A 13,211-nucleotide genomic window follows, 5' to 3' on the forward strand; every position below is an offset into this window, starting at 1 on the left:
TTTATGAAGTCCACCAGGGTTTCCATTAAGTCCCTACAGAGCAATACTTCATTGCTAATTGGTGGTTGTGGTAGCTCTTTAATACTTTTTCCCGAAGAACTGTTGGTATTGTGTACTTGCTTCTATCTTCTAGTGGTTAAGTAGATGGGCTGATCTTCTCTTTTCAATTAGATTGAGGAGATTTGCAGAAGTAATCAAGTTTTTTGCTTATGCTATAGTGGTCTCTACTACCACCGACCTCCAACAACACCTGTACCTGTGCTAGCAAGTAGAAAGAGAGTTTGCTAGAAGGGAGTTTTCTCAGTAGATCTGAGTCTTAGCAACCAGTACTGTAAAACATTAGAATGTCAAGGAATCTTATTTTTCCCATTTCTCTTTTTGGGTGTTTTGACTCTCTGTGAGCTGTGGTAGTGGCTTCCATTCTTATTTTATAATTATTCACTTGTTTAGGGTTTCTCTCCCAATTCCCTAGCCAACATATAATGATGTTTTTCTTACCATCTAATTTTCCGTAGGTCTCTAAACATCTAAACTTGTTATCTTGTTAAAAAGAAACATTACTTGTCATATTTTCATTATTCATTTTTTTAATTAACTCAAAAAGGGTTTAGTAAGTGCCTACCTTGTGCATGCCACAATGTGTGGCACTAAGCATACAGTGATAGAAAGATACAGCCCCTGGTCCCCAAAAGTCTACCTTCTAGACATTATGCTTCAGTTTTTGTAGAGAATTATGTAGGATAAAATAATTCTAAATGGTTCTTTGTTAATTGAAAAATATCTTCGGACCACTGGAAGGATCAAGAATGTCCCCGCAAGTAACTTGGTTGTTAGAATAGTTTCCACTGTGAATAATTCATAGTTAAGAGACACATTTAAATTGGGAGTGTATGGAATCAGAAGATGACAACAGGAAGTAGTTGGAGAAAAATTTCAACAGGAAGAGAAACAAAGATACTATGTTTAAGCCAGTGGTATAAAAAAAGAACTAGTTACTATTGTGCTTATGGCAGGTTCCAAGAACTGTGCCCCTTGACAGGATCAAAGGATTGGAAGACAGTGCCAAAAGGTGAGATAATCTTTTATAAGTGTTCCAGATATTCACGTGTTTTCTCCAGTACTCAATGTAATTTCATGGCAAGTATTTATCATGTTTTAAAATAATTCATTTAAGTGCAATTTTTATTAATCTTCTCTGCTAATTATTTCACTTTTAAGGCCTCTTTGTGAATTATAAATTTTTCTACATGAAGTTTTCCATCTTTTATATACCATTACGAGAATATTATACATATAGAAAATGCTCAATAGATATTTCCAGTGTGAAAAAAATAACTTTTTTCCTAACCTTAAAATTTTAATGTCATTTCTTTTCTGTTACAAAAGAATTTTTTCCACATCTACAACACAATTTCCTAGGGTAGTTAGTATCCTGTTAACAGTAGAAGTGAAGAAAATGCAGACATTTATTTGAGGCAAGTTGAAGGTAGTTTCCTTCTAAAGTCCAGATCATCTTGGACTATGACCTGAAAAGCAAAACTCATTTCATTTGATGTCTGAAACACCTATTAAGAGAAGAAAAAGTAGTTAACATAATGGACTGTATTCTAAAGAATTAAAAAGGGGAATAAAAGCATAAAGTGTGCATTTCATCGTAATACTATACCAAAGGGTCGGCAGTTCAAATCCACCAGGCACTCCTTGGAAACTCTTTGGGGCTATTCTACTGTCTGGTGATACTATATTGTCACGCAAATAAATGCACAACTTCTATGTTTTCCAACCTCACCCTCCTCCTGTGAGGCATATTCATAAGCATGGCTGTGCCATTTTTTTTACATGTTGCTGTAAAAAAAATTAACATAGACTGCTAATGAAAATACCCCATGGGGGGAGGGGGTGGAAAAGGCACATGTTATTCTTACTAAACAAGTAAGAGCTTTCATTTTACAAAAGCAAGTAACAGAGATGTTTGAAACATGACCTTAATGCCAAAAGAATAGTCTTCTGCAGATCACGGATGGTTCCTTTATTCCTTTCCTGTGGCTGGTTTAGTATTTCTTACCCTCTGAAGATCACCTGTATTGGACCAAGTAGTCTTTTTAAGGAGACACTCCCGCTGTCCTAGTGAGCCTTCTATGAGATTTCAATAGAGAGGACTCTCAATGACACAAGCAATACATCCTATTGCACAACTTCGCACAGTGTTTACAGATCCAAGGGATTTGAAGAATATAGGGGGAACCTCAGGCCATCCTTACTGGGACCAATGAGAAGAGTTTTTTCTTAAAGATTTCCTGGAATCAAAAACATCATATATGCTTTTGAAGGAAGAGAAGGCATTATTTACTGGTGATTTCTTTGTGAGTCTGGGTTAACATACTTAGGAGAGGGACGTTTAAGACTACACTGAAGGATAAATAAGAATTTAAATCAAGAGTATAGCTATTCCCAGGAAAATCTCTGCAAAGGTTGAGGATCCACAAAAACAAAGGAAGTAAAGAGAATAGTGAATTTATGTAATGGCTAGAGATGTAAGTGGGAGACAACTTCAAAAAACTTTAGCCAAGGAATCTAGAAAATGTATTTAATCCTGTGAATGCCATTGCAAATATATTGTGTGAATGTTATTGCATTTGTTTTCTACTAAAAAGAAAAGCCTTCTCTTTATTTTGAAAAAGACTAAAAATAATATTGAAAAGTAATAGAAATGAAACTAAAATTTTAAGGTTAGGAAAAAAGTTACTTTTTCACACTGTAAATATTTATTGAGCATTTTCTATGCATATAATATTCTCATAGTGGTATATACAAGATGGAAAACTTCATGTACTAAAATTTATAATTCATGAAGAGACTTTAAAAGTGAAATAATTAACAGACAAGATTAATAAAAATTCCACTTAAAACACAATGAATCCTTGCCATGAAATTGCATTAAATATTGGAGAAAACATATGAATATCCAAAACATTTATAAAAGGTTGTTATCTCACCTTTTGGCAATTACATATCAAGTGCCTACTATGTGCAATAGTTTCTATGCTTAGAGTCTTTCATATAAGACAAGTAATTGTAATAATGTAATTGTAATAGCATATGATAATATTGTAATAAAGACATTGGGTTACATGGGATATTTAGCAGATTAAGGCAGGGCATAGGAAAGCTTAGTCCAGACTTTGAGTGAGGGAAACTCTCCCTAAGGATCCATTATCCCCAGTCTTGCACAATTTTCATGAATTAAAATACAATCTCAAAAGCAGTCTCAATTTAGAAAAGGTAAATGCCCTTTGGGTACATTGAAGCTATTTGCTCAAGTGGATTCAAACATCTATTAAAAAAAAAAATGTAATAGATCCATAAAGCTATTATAGCATGGGACACTTACATGTCACGTTATTTTTTAAATATTTGGTATAACTGGCTCATTATTATAATACCATTAAAAAAAAAAAAAAAAACACTTGCAGTAGAGTCAACTTCTATTCATGGAGCAAACCCCATGTGTGTCAGGGAAAAACTGGGTTCCAAAGGGTTTTCGGTGTCTGATCCGAAGTACATCACCAGGCCTTTCTTTGACACACCTCTGGGTAGACTCAAACCACCACTCTTTTGGTTAGTAGCAGAGAGCATATTAACTGTTTGTACAACCCAGGGACTCCAGGAAGTGGTAATTTTTTTTTTTTCCGTCTTATTCCCTTAAATTCTGATTGAAGTATAGTAGACAGATACCAACCATATTGAGTAAAAAGGGATCTGCTTTCAGTTACCTTCAGCAACTACTGATTGCAATTTCTAACTAAATGTAAGATAAGTATGTGATTTTCTCACCCTTTGGAGAAGTGCACATTACTTACGCAAGCATAACCAGTGAGAATGGTCTAAGTCTGTTAGGATCTCTCCTATTCCCAGAAGGCCTACTGACCTAATTTCCATTTAGACACAAAAGGGAGGAGAGATTCCATTATCTGATATGTGTCAAAATTAACTAGAAATTGAAGTACAGGTCATTTTGAGACTTGCGGACACCTTGTAAATTTAAAATGGGCTAGTTAGTGAACTCACAAAGAGTGATTTAAACATTACATGCAAGCATCAGAAGCTAAATGGGATTCCTTCTTTGAGCATAAGAGTAGATTCTCTTTTAAACCTACAAGTCTATGATTTGAGTAGAATTGACCACATCTTCTTGTGACCTTCTGTCTCTAATTTTTTGTTTTAGTACCACTATTATATTTTATTCTTATTTATTTAAATATAGTCTTTCCCTATTGAATATAGGTTAAATGCTCCACTATTAGCTGAAAGGTTGATGGTTCAAACCCACCCAGAGGAACCATGGAAGATAGGCCTGGCAATCTGCTTCTAAAAGGTCAAAACATTGCAAACCCTGCACACTTAGGGTCACTGACTTAGGCTGGGTTCTCTAAAGAAGAGAAATCAGTGGAATTTTTATATATTACCTATATATATGGAACACTGGTGGCGCAGTGGTTAAGAGCTCAGCTGCTAAACAAATTTTGGCAGTTTGAATCTACCAGCCATTCCTTGGAAACCCTATGGAGCTGTTCTACTCTGTTAGTTTGTAGCAGTGTGGTGGCCTATGTGTTGCTGTGATGCTGGAAGCTATGCCACCAGTATTCAAATACCAGCAGGGTCACTGATGAATGACAGGTTTCAGCTGAGCTGTCAGACTAAGACAGATTAGGAAGAAGGAGCTGGTGGTCTACTTTTGAAAAAATAGGCCAGTGAAAACCTTACAAATAGCAGTGGAACACTGATACAGTGCCAGAAGATGAGGCCTCCAGGATGGAAGGTACTCAAAATAACAACCGGGGAAGAGTTGCCTCCTCAAAGTAGAGTTGACCTTAATGATGTGGGTGGAGTCAAGCTTTTGGAACCTTCATTTACTGATGTGGTATGACTCGAAATGCGAAGAAACAACTGCAAACATACATGAATAATCAGAACGTGGAATGTATGAAGTATCAATCTAGGAAAACTGAAAGTTGTCAAAACCAAAATGGAAAGCATAAACATAGATATCCTAAGCATAAGTGAGCTGAAATGGACTGATATTGGCCATTTTGAATCAGACAATCATATGGTCTACTGTGCCTTGAATGGCACATTGAAGGAGAATGGCATTGCAATCATCGTCAAAAAGCACATTTCAAGATCTATCCTGAAGTACGGCCTGTTAGTGATAGAATAATATTCTCCTCCTAGGAGAAAGACCAGTTAATGCAACCATTATTCAAATTTATGAACCAACCACTAAGGTCAAAGATGAAGAAATTGAAGATTTTTACAAACTTCTGCAGTCTGAAATTGATCAAACATGCAATCGAGATGCATTGATAATTCCTGGTGGTTGGAATGCAAAAGCTGGAAACAAAGAAGAAGGAACAATAGTAGAAATATATGGCCTTGGTGATAGAAATGATGCTGGAGATGCCATGCAAGACCAACATCTTCTTCATTGCAAATACCTTTTTTCACCAACAAAAATAGCTACTATATACATGGGCCTCACCAGGTAGAATACACAGGAATCAAACTGACTATATCTGTGAAAAGACACAATGGAAAGCTCAATATCATTAGTCAGAACAAGGCCAGAGGCTGCGTGTGGAACAGACCATCAATTGCTCATATTGCAAGTTCAAGCTGAAGCTGAAGAAAATTAGAACAAGCCCACAAGATCCAGAGTATGAACTTGAGTATATTCCACCTGAATTAAGAGACCCTCTTGACTCTTTAAATGCAAATGACCAAAGACCAGACAAGTTGTGGAATGACATCAAGGATATCATATATTAAGAAATCAAAAGGTCATTAAAATGACAGGAAAGAAAGAAAAGACCAAAATGGATGCCTGGAGACACTCTTGAACATACAGTAGCTAAAGCAAAAGGAAGAAATCACAAAGTAAAAGATCTGGACAAAATATTTCAAACGGCAGCCCAAGAAGGCAAAGTAAAGTATTATAACGAAGTGTGCAAAGACCTGGAGATAGAAAACCAAAAGGGAAGAAATACACTCAGCATTTCTCAAGCTGAAAGAAAGAACTGAAGAGAAAATTTAAGCCTCAAGTTGCAATACTGAAGGATTCTATGGGCAAAATATTAAACAATGCAGGAAGCAGCAAAAGTAGATGGAAGGAATACACAGAGTCACTATACCAAAAACAGTTAGTAGACGTTCAACCATTTCAGGAGGTAGCATATGATCAAGAACCAATAGTGCTGAAGGAAGAAGGCCAAGCTGCATTGCAGGCATTGGCAAAAAACAAGGCTCCAGGAATTGAAGGAATACCAGTTGAGATGTTTCAACAAATTGATGCAGGGCTGGAAGCACTTACTCATCTATGACAAGACGTTTGGAAGACAGCTACCTGGCCAAAGGACTGGAAGATATACATATCTGTGCACATTCCAAACAAGGACGGTCCAACCAAATGTGGAAATTATCAAACAATATCATTAATATCACACACAAGTGAAATTTTGCTGAGGATCATTGGAAGGCAGTTGTAGCAGCATATGAACAGGGAACTGCCAGAAATTCAAGATGGATTTAGAAGAGGACGTGGAACAAGAGATACCGTTGCTGATATCAGATAGCTCTTGGCTGAAAGCAGAGAATACCAGAAATGTTTTATGGTTTTATGTTTACCGGTGTTTTATTGGCAATGCAAAGGCATTCAACTGTGTGGATTATAACAAATTATGTATATTATTACGAAGAATGGGAATTTCAGAACACTTAACTGTGCTCATGCAAAACTTGTACATTGACCAAGAGGCAGTCAGTCATTTGAACAGAACAAGGAGCTACAGCATGGTTTAAAATCAGGATAAGTTTGTGTTGGGGTCTTATCCTTTAACCATACTTGCTCAATCTGTATTCTGAGCAAATAATCAGAGAAGATGGACTACACGAAGAAGAATGTGGCATCAGGATTGGAGGAAGACTTGTTAACAACCTGAGATACATAGATGACACAACCTTGCTTACTGAAAGTGAAGAGGACTTGAAGCACTTACTAATGAAGATCAAAGACCACAGCCTTCAGGATGGAATACACATTAACACAAACAAAAATTCTCATGACTGGACCAGTAAACAGCATCATGATAAATGGAGAAAACACTGAAGTTGTCAAGGATTTCATTTTACTTGGATCCACAATCAATGCCCTTGGAAGCAGCAGTCAAGAAATCAAAAGATGCATTGCATCAGGCAAATCTGCTGCGAAAAAACTCCTTAAAGTGTTAAAAAGCAAACCTGGCACTTTAAGGACTGAGGCGCACCCGACCAAGCCGTGGTGTTTTCAATCTCCAAATATGCATGCAAAAGCTGGAGAATGAATAAAGAAGACTGAAGAAGAATTGATACCTTTGAATTATATGTGGCAAGAATATTGAATATACCATGTACTGCCAGAAGAATGAACAAATCTGTCTTGAAAGAAGTACAGCCAAGGTGTTCTTTGGAAGCAAGAATGGCGATACTTCATCTCACATACTTTGGACATGTTATCAGGAAGGACAAGTCCCTGGAGAAGGACACCATGTTTGATGAAGTAGAGGGTCTGTGAAAAAGAGGAAAACCCTCATAGAGATGGATTGATACAGTGACTGCAACAATGGGCTTAAGCATAACAGTGATTGAGAGGATGGTGCAGAACCAGGCAGCGTTTCTTTCTGTTGTACATGGAGTCACTATGAGTCAGAACTGAATGGACAGCACCTAACAACAAACATGTATATACGTACAGAGAGAGAGAGGGAGATTTATCTCAAGGAAAAGGCTCAAGTGGTTGTAGAGTCTGGCAAATTCCACGTCTGTTGCTCAGGCATCAGGCTGGAGGCTTCTCCTGACTCACATAGCTGCAGGGGCTGATGAACCCAAGGTTGGCAGATCAGACATCAGCCTGTGGCTCATGGCTGCAGAGGCTGATCGTCAGGTAGGATGGTACGCTGGTGGTTCACAGGCTGCAGAGGCTGACGAATCCCATGATTGGCAAGCATTACCGCAGGCTGCTGTCTCAAATCCCAAGAACTGGAGGTCAGATGTTGAGGAGCCGAATGTAGGATTCAGGGCAACCAAAAGCCAGTGAGCTTTGCCAGAATACCCATGTATATTGGATGTAGCCCACAGCCCCAAGGAAAGTCCCTTTACTGATTGGTTAATCACATCAGATCACATTTTGGAGGTGAATTATATTATATCACAAAATGGAGGATAACTACATCATTACATAAATTTCAAACCACTAAGAATCATGGCCCAGCCAAGTTGATCCACAACCTTAACCATCACAGAAGTATACAAGGATATAGACTCCCTGGCTCATCTGGTTCTTCCCAGCTATCTCTATTCTCGGTGCCAAGACACCAATCTTTGCAAATCAGTGTATTATCTTGAATCTCAGAAGGGTGGTCAGCAGGGAATTCACCTTAGACTGCTCCAGCTCAATATTAGTTTCTGAAGTTATCTCATAACGGAAAAGAATATGTATGTGCAGTCTATAGTTTTGATCATTTCGGTGTAGATTTTTTTCTTGTTTGTTTTCTAATTAACACTTTCAAAATATTATTAAAGTATGATCTGCATTTCCAATAAAGGGCAGAGTAGTTCTTAATAAATACTATAAATGAATTATATGTCAAAATCACATGATTCAATTTCTATATATCTTTAATCCAAGGTGATGAGGAAGATAATTAAATAATTTATATTTTTCTATTTTTATTATACTTCTTACATTTTATAGTAGGAAAAATAATGGCATGTTTGTAATACATTCTGTGATTTAATAATGGGCAACTTTTATTATGGTCACAAGAAGCATAAGAAAATTTTAAATTCACAGGAGGGGAAAAATACAAACAACAAAACTGGCAGCTGGGCAAACTAATGACCATTCTAATACTACAGATCATCCTATGGAAACTATAAAACAATTCTGGCAAATAGCGGAGAGGCAATTTCTCCTGCACTCCCTAAATGGTGAATGGTAAACGATTTGAACAGTTGGAACCAGCCCCTACACTGTTGGGCTCAGCCACCACCCTGCTGAGCTTACTGAGATGTGCAGGGGCAGGGAAGTGGCCCCACCAACCATCCTCCTTACCCCCCTTCCCTACTCCACTCCAGTCAATAAAAAGGGAGAACTGGGAGAGAAAAGAGGTTATTTCCAATCCTTACCTATTCCCATGGGATTATTCTCCTACCTGAAATTAAGGAAAAATATTAATTATTTTTGTCCTCTGTTAATTAGGTCAAGACAAGCGTTGATCTTGCCTGTGAAATGTGATACACCATTACACTGTTCAACATGCAGAGCAGCTAATGCTGCTGTGCTATACTGTGAATAAAAAGGCATTAATGATGGAAGAGTCAAGAGGGGATGGCAAGGAAGAACCTTGAACTCTCTTTGTTTTTCATACAAGTGTACCTAAACTTCTCAAAACTTGAGTGGATGCCCTGGACATGGGTGGAGCTTGAACCCTCTTTTCAGTACCCCTCACCCACTAGGTGAGATGTTCCATTAATAAAATTATATGGGATGGACCACCTTACCAGGAGCTAGGAATGGGGCTTGTGGAAGAGTTCAAGCCAGAACGAAATATCTCACATTATTAACTGTACTATAGGGAGGCCTCACATCGGGTTCTCCAAATAATCTGCCCAAGTACCCCCACAGAAAGCCTACAATAGAGTGCTGGTCACATGGGTGGCCAGGCAGTTTGGGCCAGAAGGAACAGAAAAATCAACAGAGAGGATTACCACTTCACCCAGTCAAACGAGGAAATATTTTTCCTTTTCCCTCTCTTTTATTTTTTGAATTGCATATTTGGCATTTAAATACTTTTACCTTTGATAACATTTGTATCGTTTTTCCTACATAATACACTCTTCTTTAATTGTAGTATAAGTTTATATGTTCTTTTTTTTTTTTCCAATCTCCTCTATTAAAGGCTCAAACATAGCAATGATTGTGAGGATGGTGCAGGACAGGGTAGTATCTTGTTCTGTTGTATATAGGGTACTGACTTGACTGCACCTAACAACAATAACAACAGCAACAGTATATTAAAACTACTTAAATGAGCCTATCCTTTTTCTTGTCATACTATTATCATGTTCAAAAGAGAACACTATAGGATTCCTCAACAAAACCTTTTTTTTTTTTTCTTTTTATCCAGATTTTCCTTTCTCAGAGAATTGCTCTGTCAAACACATGGTAGCTGTGATAGTTAAGACTGTGTATCAACTTAGGCCACGATTCTCAATCAAGCTGGGCCATGATTCTCAGTGGTTTAGCAGTTATACCATAGTTTGGCGTAATGATGCAATCACCTCCGTAATGAGCTCTGATATAATGTGATCACCTCCAAGATGTGATCTGCTGTGACTAGCCAAACAGTTAAAAGGCAGTTCCCTTGGGGGTGTGGCCTGCATCCAGTATAGGTGACTTTCTGGCAAGGCTCGCTGGCTTTTGCTAGCTCAGGATCCTGCAGATGGCTCCTGTTAATCTGACCTCCGGTTCTTTGGACTTAAGCTGGGAGTTTACTTGCAGATCCTGGAATTCATCAGCCTCTGCAGTCTGTGAGCCAGGGGCCTGTTGTCTGACCAGCCAATCTTGGGTTTGCCAGCCCCTGCAGCTATGTGAGTCAAGAAAGAGCTCCAGCCTGACCCAAGGATTTGGGACTTTCCAGCCTCTACAACCTAGTGAGCCATTTCCTTGACATATACCTTCCTCTCTCTCTCTCTGTATATAGTTAGAAAGATTAGAAAGATAGATAGATGATAGATATAGATGTTTCCCCGGTCTTGCCTTTCTAGAGAACCCAGCCTAAGACAGTAGCTTAAATTAAAAACCTAATATATGCATATATATCCAATTTGTCAACAAGCCATTTTGGCTCTCTGTCAGAATTCAGGGTGTCTGAAGAACCTGGAACCATAGAGAAAGATTAATTTTAACAATAAAACCAAAAAACCAAACCCAGCGCCATCGAGTCGATTCTGACTCATACCAACTCTATGGGACAGAGTAGAACTGCCCCATAGAGTTTCCAAAGAGCACTTGGTGGATTTGAACTGTCGACCCTTTGGTTAGCAGCCATAGCACTTAACCACTACTCCACCAGGGTTTCCGTTTTAACAATAGATTAGTCGTATTTTTTGATATGTTCACTAATGTCTTCTTCAACTCAGAGAATTCCACAGGTCAAGAGCTCCTTAAAGTCGTGGGTACAACAATAAATCTGAAAAATATATAATAAAATAGAATAAATATTTCCCTATGTTTCCAGATATTTTGAAACCTATGTATACGTGTATATATATATTATTCTATATCTATTGCCATCACACTAACACAAGTCTACATTATTACAAATATCTCATAACTGGTCTTCCTGCTTCCATTCTTGCCCTTTACAATTTAATTTCTGTACAGCTACTAAACCTAAACCAATCCTGTCACCTCTTGGCTAAAAACCCACCCATGGCTTCCCATTATACTGAGAGTAAAATTCACAATCCTTCCATGGCCTAAAAGGTTTCTATAATCTGAGTCCTCCCTATCACCCAAACCTTACCTGTTAACTCTTTCTGTCTCCCTCTATAGACTCCAGCCACACCATTCTCTTTTCTATGACTCAAACACGATAAGATTATTATAGCCTAAGAGGCTTTACACTTGCTAATTATGTGCTTGTGCCTGAGGGTTTTTTTTTTAAATAATTTATTTTGTTGTTGTTTTTTTCGAGAATATATGCAGCAAAACACCAATTCAACCTTTTCTATATTTAGTGATGCTGATTCCATTCTTTGAGCTATGTAACTATTTTCACCCTCCTTTCTGAATTGTTCCTCCTCCATTAACATAAAGTTATTGTCCCTCGAGGTTCCTATCTAATCTTTTAAGTTGCTGTTGTCGATTTGATCCTACATACTTGTTGAAACCCATTGCTGTCGAGTCGATTCTGACTCATAGCGACCCTATAGGACAGATTAGAACTGCCCCATAGAGTTTCCAAGGAGCTGCTGGTGGATTTGAACTGCTGACCTTTTGATTAGCAGCTGAGCTCTTAACACTATGCCACCAGGGCTCCTGATCCTGGATAGATAGGTATTAAAAGAGCATAAAGCTCAAGGCAGGCAGTCTTTACTAAAAAAAAAAATGCTAAGCTAAATTATTGTTTGGTTTTAAGAAGACTTCAGGGGATTTTTTTTTTTTTTTTAAGTTTTAAAGATTATCTTAGGACAACAGTTTAGGGGGGTTATCCAGCATCCATGGCTCCAGAGTATCTGGATTCCATAAGAATTTGAAATTCTGTTCCACATTTCCCCCTTTTGATCAAAGATTCTTCTACAGAATCTTTGATCAAAATTTCCTTAAGGTTTTTGCATGCCTGCATTGTTGCATCAATTTGATTTCAACTCAAATCTTACTCTTCAAAAGGTTCTTTTTGCCAACATATTTAATGTTATTTCTTCCACCCCAGTTATTCTCCATAGCAAGTCATGGCAAGTCTTATTGTACTGGAAACTCAAGTAAACCCAATCACACACCAAGACACTATGAGATAAAATTCAAAAATATATGGGGAAGAAGAAATCCATGTTATGTGAAAAAAAAGGTGCTAAAACACTTCCAACCTCCAATCCGAAATGGTATAAAAGCAATGAACCTGAAATCCTAGGATCCCGAAATTATTCCCTTACAGCCTACAGAGCTCTTCAAACATAAGCATGCCTCTAAGAGTAGCAGGAGAGGAGTGGAATGAGGGAGCCACATCACTCACTGTTTCATTTTTGATAGTACTAAATAACATCTATTTGTCTATCTGTCTAGCTATCAATGTGATTACCTAACCAGAATGTCAGCTTTGTGAAGGTAGATATTTTGTCTATTTCGTTCATCACACACTACCCATTGCTTAGAACTGGGACTAGCATATATGTAGATTTTTGAATAAAATTAAAATTTGAGTTTAAAGAGAAAAATTAGATTTTTAAAAAATAACATTTTATTGTGTTTTCAGTGAAGGTTTACACAGCAGTTTAGGTTCCCATCCAAAAATTTCTACACAAATTTTTCAGTGCCAGTGGTTACATTCTTCACAATACTCAAACATTTTCATTATTTCTGTTCTAGTTGTTCTGTTTCCATTAATCTAGTTTCC

Source organism: Elephas maximus, chromosome 5 (assembly GCF_024166365.1).
Source record: "Elephas maximus indicus isolate mEleMax1 chromosome 5, mEleMax1 primary haplotype, whole genome shotgun sequence".
In the NCBI taxonomy this organism is placed as follows: domain Eukaryota; kingdom Metazoa; phylum Chordata; class Mammalia; order Proboscidea; family Elephantidae; genus Elephas; species Elephas maximus.